The following is an 8,141-nucleotide window of genomic DNA, read 5'->3' as shown; positions in this document are numbered from 1 at the left end:
TCCCACCTTCTGTCCAGTCTGGGCTCCCGCTCACTGTGCCAGTGTCTCTGTCTCCCCAGTGGGAAACCTGGTCAGGGAAGCCTATCTGAGGCTTTTGAAACATGCTCAAGCCTGCAGCTTCCTTGAGTTTTGGTTTTGTCTTTGGGGGTGGGCCCAGGAAGGGAAAAACAGAGGAGGTGGGAACTACTTTGAAAACAAGGTTGGGCTACCTGGGTGGCTCAGTGGGTTAAAGCCTCTGCCTTTGGCTCAGCTCGTGGTGATCTCGGGGTCCTGGGATCGACCCCCCCCCCCCCCCCCCCCGCATCGGGCTCTCTGCTCAGCGGGGAGCCTGCTTCCTCCTCTCTCTCTGACTGCTTCTCTGCCTACTTGTGATCCCTCTGTCTCTGTCAAATAAATAAATAAAATCTTAAAAAAAAAAAAAAAGAAAAGAAAACAAGGTGATACAGCTTTATCATCCGATGAACAAATGCATGGAGGTGGAAGTCGGTGAATGAGTGACAGGAGCTCACTCCTCATACCTCTGTCCCCTCCTCCCCACCCAGTCTCAGGTCCCTTAAACGAAGAGGCAGCATTTGTTCAATAACTAATACATAAAATAACCGGGAGCACCATTTGCATGCCTGTCCTTGCTGTAGGTGCTGGGGACACAGCAGTGAAGAGGACCGAAACCCCTTCCCCTTAGGGAGTGGGTGTCTACTGTAGCTGCCTTCGCCTGGACTGTCCCTTTTCAGCCTCTCAGCATTCTCATTAGAATTCCCATTGACCCACTGTGCAGATGGAAAAAACCTAACTGTGTCGTTAGGAAACGGAGGCACAGGGAGGTTAAGTGACTTGCCTCAGATCACACGTCAAGTTAAGCGAACCTGTGTGGAGAGGGAGCTCCAGGAGGGTAGGGGGTCGCAGACCCGCTGTGGGATCCACCCAGGACCGCTACAGCAAGTTAATGGTCAAGTTCAACCTTTCGCACTTGGCCGCGAGAGGGCGCGAGCGAGCCTCCAGTCGAACTGAGGAGCGCTCGGCCTCCTCCCGCAGGAATGCGGGCGGTGGAGGGAGGGGACGTGGGCCGGACGCCCGGAGCAGCTGCTACCGCCGCTCCGATCCCGCCCGCCTTCCCCGCCCTGGGACCCCGGGTTTGCAGGGCGGGAGGGACGACTTTGCAGGGATGTGTGGCCTCTGTTTTCGCTCCCTCCTTCTCCAGGCTTCCAGCCCAAAGCTTCCCGGGAAAGGCCGGGCAGGATCCAGGAGGCTGGGAGTGATGCCCAGAACAACATGGCCGTGAATGGCTGTCACTTCTGAAACACCTAAGTTCCCGCACTTAGTAGGGACTTTCTCCCCAGCAACCCTTCCATTTTACAGGTGAGGAAACCAACGCTCAGAAAGGTGACATTTCTTGCTCCAGTAGGAGGTATCAGGAGCGTCTTAACGTCTTACCCTGCTGGCTCACTTCCTGTCTCAGCTCAGGCTCCTCCGGTCATGGTCATTTCTTGGTCCCTGAGGGCTTCTGATCATGCACTTGTTTTCCCCAAGGCTTCAGGAACTGGCCTTGCTTCCTGGTCCCTAAGGGCATCCATCCCATGCCTCCCCTCCTGGTCCAAGGAGGTCTGACTCGCAGGGAGAATTTTCAGGGGGAGCTTGTTGCTTGCTATGGGAGGAGAGGGAAGAATTCCGCAGTCACGTTCGGGGTTGATTACTGGGTCTGAAAGCCGTGTGATAGGTGCCACAACAGAACTGACAGCCTGATCAGGGAAAACTGTCCCAGAATAAGCAGTTACGAGGGTCCAGAGAAACCTCCTAACCCTACCAGGCTGGAGAGTCAAAGAAGGCATCCTGGAGGAAGTGGTATTTAGGCTGACGCCCGAAGTCTAGAAAAGTAAAGATAATCCCGGGAAAGGATTAGGGAGGGAGGGTTTTGCTTTGGGGGAGGGAACAGCCCAGGCAGAGACCTGGAAAGGAGGTGATCTGAGGAGTAGTAAGGAAAGGGTCTCGAAATCCTTCTTAGGCCATGGAGAGTCTCATTTGGATGCATTCATTTATCCACTCATTCTTTCCTTTGTCAAATATGTGGATATCTACCTCGTGCTGCATTCTCTTGTAGGTGCTAGGGATGTAGGTGAGCCAAGTCTCCTCCCCATGGAGCTGACGTTCTAGTGAGTTCTTGTTTCAAGCAAAAACCAAATAGCTAACATATGTCAGGTGATGAGAAATAAAGCAGGTTCAGGGGACGGAGGGACAGGGTACTGTCTTGTGGCCTCTCTGAGAAGGTGAACTGAAGGAAGGAGCCATGTGGCTGTCTGGGAAAAGGGTTCTCTAGCAGATGGGGCAGCAAGTACAAAGGCCCTGAAGTAGGGATGTGCATGGAGGGTGCCTGGGAGGCCCAGTCATTAAATGTCTGCCTTCGGCTCAGGTCATGATCCCAGGGTCCTGGGATCAAGCCCTGTGTAGGGCTCCCTGCTCACTGGGAAGCCTTCTTCCCCGTCCCACTGCCCCTGGTTGTGTTCCTTTTCTCGCTGTCTCTCTCAATCTCTGCCAAATAAATAAATAAATAAAATCTTTAAAAAAAAAAAAAGGGAATGTGCACGGAGTATTTAAGAAACAGTAAGGAGGTCAGTGTTCTAGAACGAAGTCGGTGAAGTGAAAAGAGTGGGAGATAATTTGAGATTAATATTCAAGGATCAGATCATGTAGGAGGCCTCATAGTTGTGGATTTGAGTCTAAGTAAGGGGTGAACCGTTGGAGAATTTTGAAAAGAAGAGTGACATTATTTTTCTGTTTTAGCAGAATCGGTGGGGTAGGTCCTTTGTTACTCTGACTTGAAATTCAAAGGTAACAACAATAAGAAGGACAGATAATTCCATGACATGAAAATAAGGCCAAAGGCACCACAGAAAAGTTGAAAAATTAGGGGGAAAGTGCACTTCGTATTACAGTCTCCCTAATCTCCATAATATATAAAGAGTTTCTAGGGATTACTAATAAAAATATAAACAATCCAACAGAAAAACTTGAGCAAAACGCGCAGTCAGAATGTTCACAAAAAATGAAATACAAAAGGTTCTTTGTTACGTGAAAAGACAGTCAACCTCACTCATAATAAGAGAAATCCATGTTTAAATAAGAGAAATAGGGGACGCCTGGGTGGCTCAGTTGGTTAAGCAGCTGCCTTCGGCTCAGGTCATGATCCCAGCGTCCTGGGATCGAGTCCCACATCGGGCTCCTTGCTCCGCAGGGAGCCTGCTTCTCCCTCTCCCTCTGACTCTGCCTTCCACTCTGTCTGCCTGTGCTCGCTCTCGCTCTCTCTCTGACAAGTAAATAAATAAAATCTTTAAAAAAAAAATAAGAGAAATAGGAGATAGTAATTTTTACCCATTAGAATGGCCAAAATGTAGGAGACTAATCATGTGCAGTGTGGTGAGGCTGTGGGGAAGTGACCGTGCTAACATACGGACATCAGTTTTTCCCAATAGAGTTGAATTTGATAATGTTCATAAAAATAACAAATGCATAGTTCTTTGGCCAAGTAATCCCATGACAGAAACACTTGCACATGTGTGAAATAATATATGCACACAAGGTTATTCATTGCAGCCGTTTATATAATAGGAAAAGATTGGAGAGAACCCAAAGATTCATCAGTACAGGACCAGTTCCATAAATCATTGTCCACATACACAACAGGATATATCACAGCTGTGCAAAAGAATGAGGATGTCTGCTTGGGCTGATATGGGAACACTTCTAAGACATATTATTCAAGGAAAACTGAAGTTCGCATTTAGGTGTAAAGTATGCTGATTTCTGTGAAAAGTTTAATAAATACGTTTATACACATGTGTAGGTACCTATATATTCTGTTTTTCCATTAGAATACTCCATATTCATTTTTTAAATTGTGGTAAAATCTGAACACCACGAAACTTACCATTTTCATCATTTTCAAGTGTGCAGAGAATGCTGTCAAATGCGTTCACATCACTGTGCAACCGTCCCCACCACCCATCTCTAGAATGTTCCATCTTCCCAGACTGAAACTCCGTCCCCATAAAACACTTACTTCCCACTTCCCACCCCCGCCAAGCTTCTGTTAACCATTGTTTTACTTTTTGTCTACAAATTTGCATATTCTATGTACCTTAAATAAACGGAATCCTGTAATGTATTTGTCCTTTCGTGTCTGGCTTATATCACTGGGCATAATGCCTTCATGTTTCATTCCTGTTGTAACACTGTGCCAGAATCTTCTTCCTTTTTAAGGCCGAATAACATTCCTTTGTATGTATCTGCTGTGGTTTGCTTATCCATTTATCAGGTTTTTCCCCCCTGGTATAATCAGAAGGAAAACCTGGATAGGTAACTTGAGGTTGGGGGGGGTTATCAGGAATTAGGCAGTTGAGGGAAAGAGGAGGCTGTCAGAATTGCTTTTATTTTATTTTTTAATTTTAATTTTAATTTTTTTAAAGATTTTATTTATTTATTTGACAGAGAGAGACACAGCCAGAGAGGAAACACAAGCAGGGGGAGTGAGAGAGGGAGAAGCAGGCTTCCTGCCAAGCAGCGAGCCCGGTGCGGGGCTTGATCCCAGGACCCTGGGATCAAGACCTGAGCCGTAAGCAGATGCTTAACGACTGGGCCACCCAGGTTCTGAACTTATAAAATATTGCTTTTAAAATATTCTTTTATATGTACATAGACACATACGTATTGATTTTTAAAAGCACTGAGATTTTATCAATTCAGAAGGTGTTTTTAAAGGGTCTTCTGGGCTGTGGTGTAGGGAATGGATTGCAGGGAGCAGCAAGAGTAGGAGGTGGGAGTGGGGAGGGGACTGGTGCAATTCTCCAGCTGAAAAATGATGGTGGTTGGGGCACCTGAGGGGCTCAGATGGTTGGGCATCTGCCTTTGGCTCAGGTCATGATCCCAGGGTCCTGGGATGGAGCCCCCCATCAGACTCCCTGCTCGGCGGGGAGCCTGCTTCTACCTCTCTCCCCACTGTTCCCCCTGCTTGTGCTCTCTCACTCTGTCAAATAAGTAAATAATTCTTAAAAAAAAAAAATGATGGTGGTTGGATTCGGGTGGGGACCCAGAAGGTGTTGCGAAATGGTCGGTTCTGAATATATTTTGCAGGTCCAGTGAACAAGATCTGATTAGCTGTGAGGTATGAGAGAGAGGAAGTAGAGATGACTCCAGGATTTTTGGCATGAACAACTAAAACAGACTTATCTTTGCTAAGACGGGGAGGACCAAAGGGCAGGTGGGACTGTAGAAATCAAGAACAGGGGTTTGTGCGTCTTCAGCCCCTTCTGAACGTTGGCCAGTTTCTGCTGGTCGGCAGTGGCATCCCGCTAGACCATAATAACATTTCTTCCTCCTCCGCTGAATTTGCTTTTATGTTGCCATCTGGATTGGTGATGATTCTTCCTTATATGCAACTGAAGCTGACTCAGGGTGATTTAAGCTGCAAAGGAATTTATTGGGTGGATATTGGTGGCTAATGAAATCACCAGCCCTCGAAGGCAGAAGGGGCAAAGGAAGGGCGCAGGCCAGCAGCTAAGACCAGCCGGCAGCTCTGGCTTTCGCTGACGGCCCTGGACATTTGCAACGCTCCTGTCCCTTCTGCTACCTCCCTTTCCTGGTCTCTCCTCCTTTGGGTGGTGGTTCTCAAATCTAACTTTGTACCCGAGTGGAATCGGGGTGACAGCCTCACTCCCTTGTTGCAAGACAATCTGGGAGAGAAGGCCAATCTGAGAGAGATGTATTTTCCTGCACCAAGAGCCTATGAGTATAGGATCTGGAATATCGTACGTCCCACCTGTAAATACCGAATTTGGCCTCACTTACGGTGACTATGATGGCTTTTCCTTCTTGGGAAGAATCTTATTTTTTTAAGATTTTATTTATTTATGTAGGGACGTCTGGGTGGCTCAGGTGGTTAAGCATCTGCCTTCGGCTCAGGATGTGTTCCCAGGGTCCTGGGATCGAGTCCCACATTGGGCTCCATGCTCAGTGGGGAGCCTGCTTCTCCCTCTGCCTGCTGCTTCCCCTGCTTGTGTTCTCTTTCACTCACTCTCATTCTATGACAAATAAATAAAATACAAAAAAACCTTAAAAAATATTTTATTTATTTATTTGAGAGAGAGAGAGAGAGCATGAGTTGGGGGAGAGGCAGAGGGAGAAGCAGACTCCTCACTGAACAGGGAGGGAGCCCCATGATGGTCCCCCAAGGGGCTCAATCCCAGAACCCTGGGATCATGACCTGAGCAGAAGGCAGCCGCTTAACCGACTGAGCCATCCAGGCATCCCAAATTAGTCACTTGTAATAATTTATTTAAGGGAGTTTCTTGAAAAACAAGATAATGTTGCACTTAGAAATCGGGATGGTGGAGACCTTTGGGGTAAGGCAGGCAGTAAATATCCATACCGTTCTAATGGTGGAGTCTGACGGTGAGCTAGTGTGCATGCGTTTTGCTCCCCAGCTCTTTCACACACATACACTGGGTCTGTCAGAATCCCGGATGGAAAAAGATAATATATTCAAAGTGGGTAATTTGGAGGTCAGTGAAGACAGGGACAATCGTAGAGGTGAAGACAGAAGGTGTGTATCCCTAGGGAAGATAGTGCAGTGTCATCCTGATGGCAATAGTGGGGGTCCCAACACCATCACTGGCTGGAGGGGGCATAGGGAGGGAGTGGTTTTCAGAAAATGGAGCTGGGGCCTTGGATGGATGGAGAGATGCTGCTAATACACGAGACCCCCATGGAGGGAGCCTGGGGGAGAAATACTTTGGTCTTTCTCCTCCCTGCCTCTCAGCTCCTGCTGAGGCCTCCTACCGGCACTCCAGAGACCTCTCGCACATGTGTGCTTCATATATTCCTTCAAAAGAATGTATTTAATTTTTAAATTGAGATATAATTCATATACCATAAAATTTGCCATTTTAAAGTGCACGATTCAGTGGTTCTGGTATAGTCACAAGGCTGGGCAACCATCGTCATGATCTATTTTCATATATTCTTTTTAACATTTTTTTTTTTAAGATTTTATTTGTCAGATAGAGAGAGAGAGCATAAGCAGGGGGAGCAGTAGGAGGGAGAAGCAGGCTCCCTGCTGAGCAAGGAGCCCGGGCTCCGTCCCAGGACTCTGGGATCGTGACCTGAGCTGAAGGCAGATGCTCAACCAACTGAGCCCCCCAGGGACCCCATTTTCATGTACTCTTTTCCGTATTCCAGCACAACTTCAAAAATCCCATGTCGGGGAGGAGAACGGAGGGGTTCATTTGACCAAAAATATTAAGTGGCCCCAGTATATGTGCACTGACTCAAAGAGACCTCTTTCACGGGCCCTGGACTCAGTTTCTCTTGTCCTAGAAGAGGTTACTAGAGACCCTTAAGGCCCAGCATACACTGAGCTGGACAGACCTAGGCTTGAGTTCTGCCCTCCCGTCTGCTCTGGACAACCTCAGTTCCCTCATTTATGGACCGGGCTGGTCCCGAGAGCCTCTATCTAACAAGGCTGCAAGAGCAGACATTAATTAAAACACCTTCGCCCCGAGCCTGGCATTCCAAGGAGACAGCTAAACAGGAGCCACACCAAAAGCTCCAAGCGAAATGGAACACAGTGCAGGGTGCTTCTCCTGTCATTTCACTGCCATTATTGTTAGCTCCCCTTTCCAGAAGATGACACCAGGAAGTCACCTGCCCAGGGTCACCCGGTGAACAAGAGACAAGGTCAACCTTTATACCCAGAGTCCCTTTGCTTCCAAACTCTCCACACGAGGGCCAAGAAACTTGGACCCCGATTGCTTTTTAAAAACATTTAATTGTGGGGCACCTGGGTGGCTCAGTGGGTTAAGCCTCTGCCTTCAGCTCAGGTCATGATCCCAGGGTCCTGGGATTGAGCCCCGCATCGGACTCTCTGCTCGGTGGGGAGCCTGCTTCTTCCTCTCTCTCTGCCTGCCTCGCTGACTACTTGTGATCTCTCTCTGTCAAATAAATAAATAAAATCTTAAAAAAAATTTAATTGTGATAAAATGTACAAAACACACAATTTACCATCTTGACCATTTCTGAGCGTACACATCATTAGTACTGAGGCCACTCGCGTGGCCGTGCAGCCATGACTGCCGTCCAACCACAGAACTCTTTGT

Source organism: Mustela lutreola, chromosome 2, assembly GCF_030435805.1.
Source record: "Mustela lutreola isolate mMusLut2 chromosome 2, mMusLut2.pri, whole genome shotgun sequence".
NCBI classification, from domain to species: Eukaryota; Metazoa; Chordata; class Mammalia; order Carnivora; family Mustelidae; genus Mustela; species Mustela lutreola.
The sequence above is the reverse complement of the archived record's forward strand: the minus strand, read 5'-3'. Positions refer to the sequence as shown.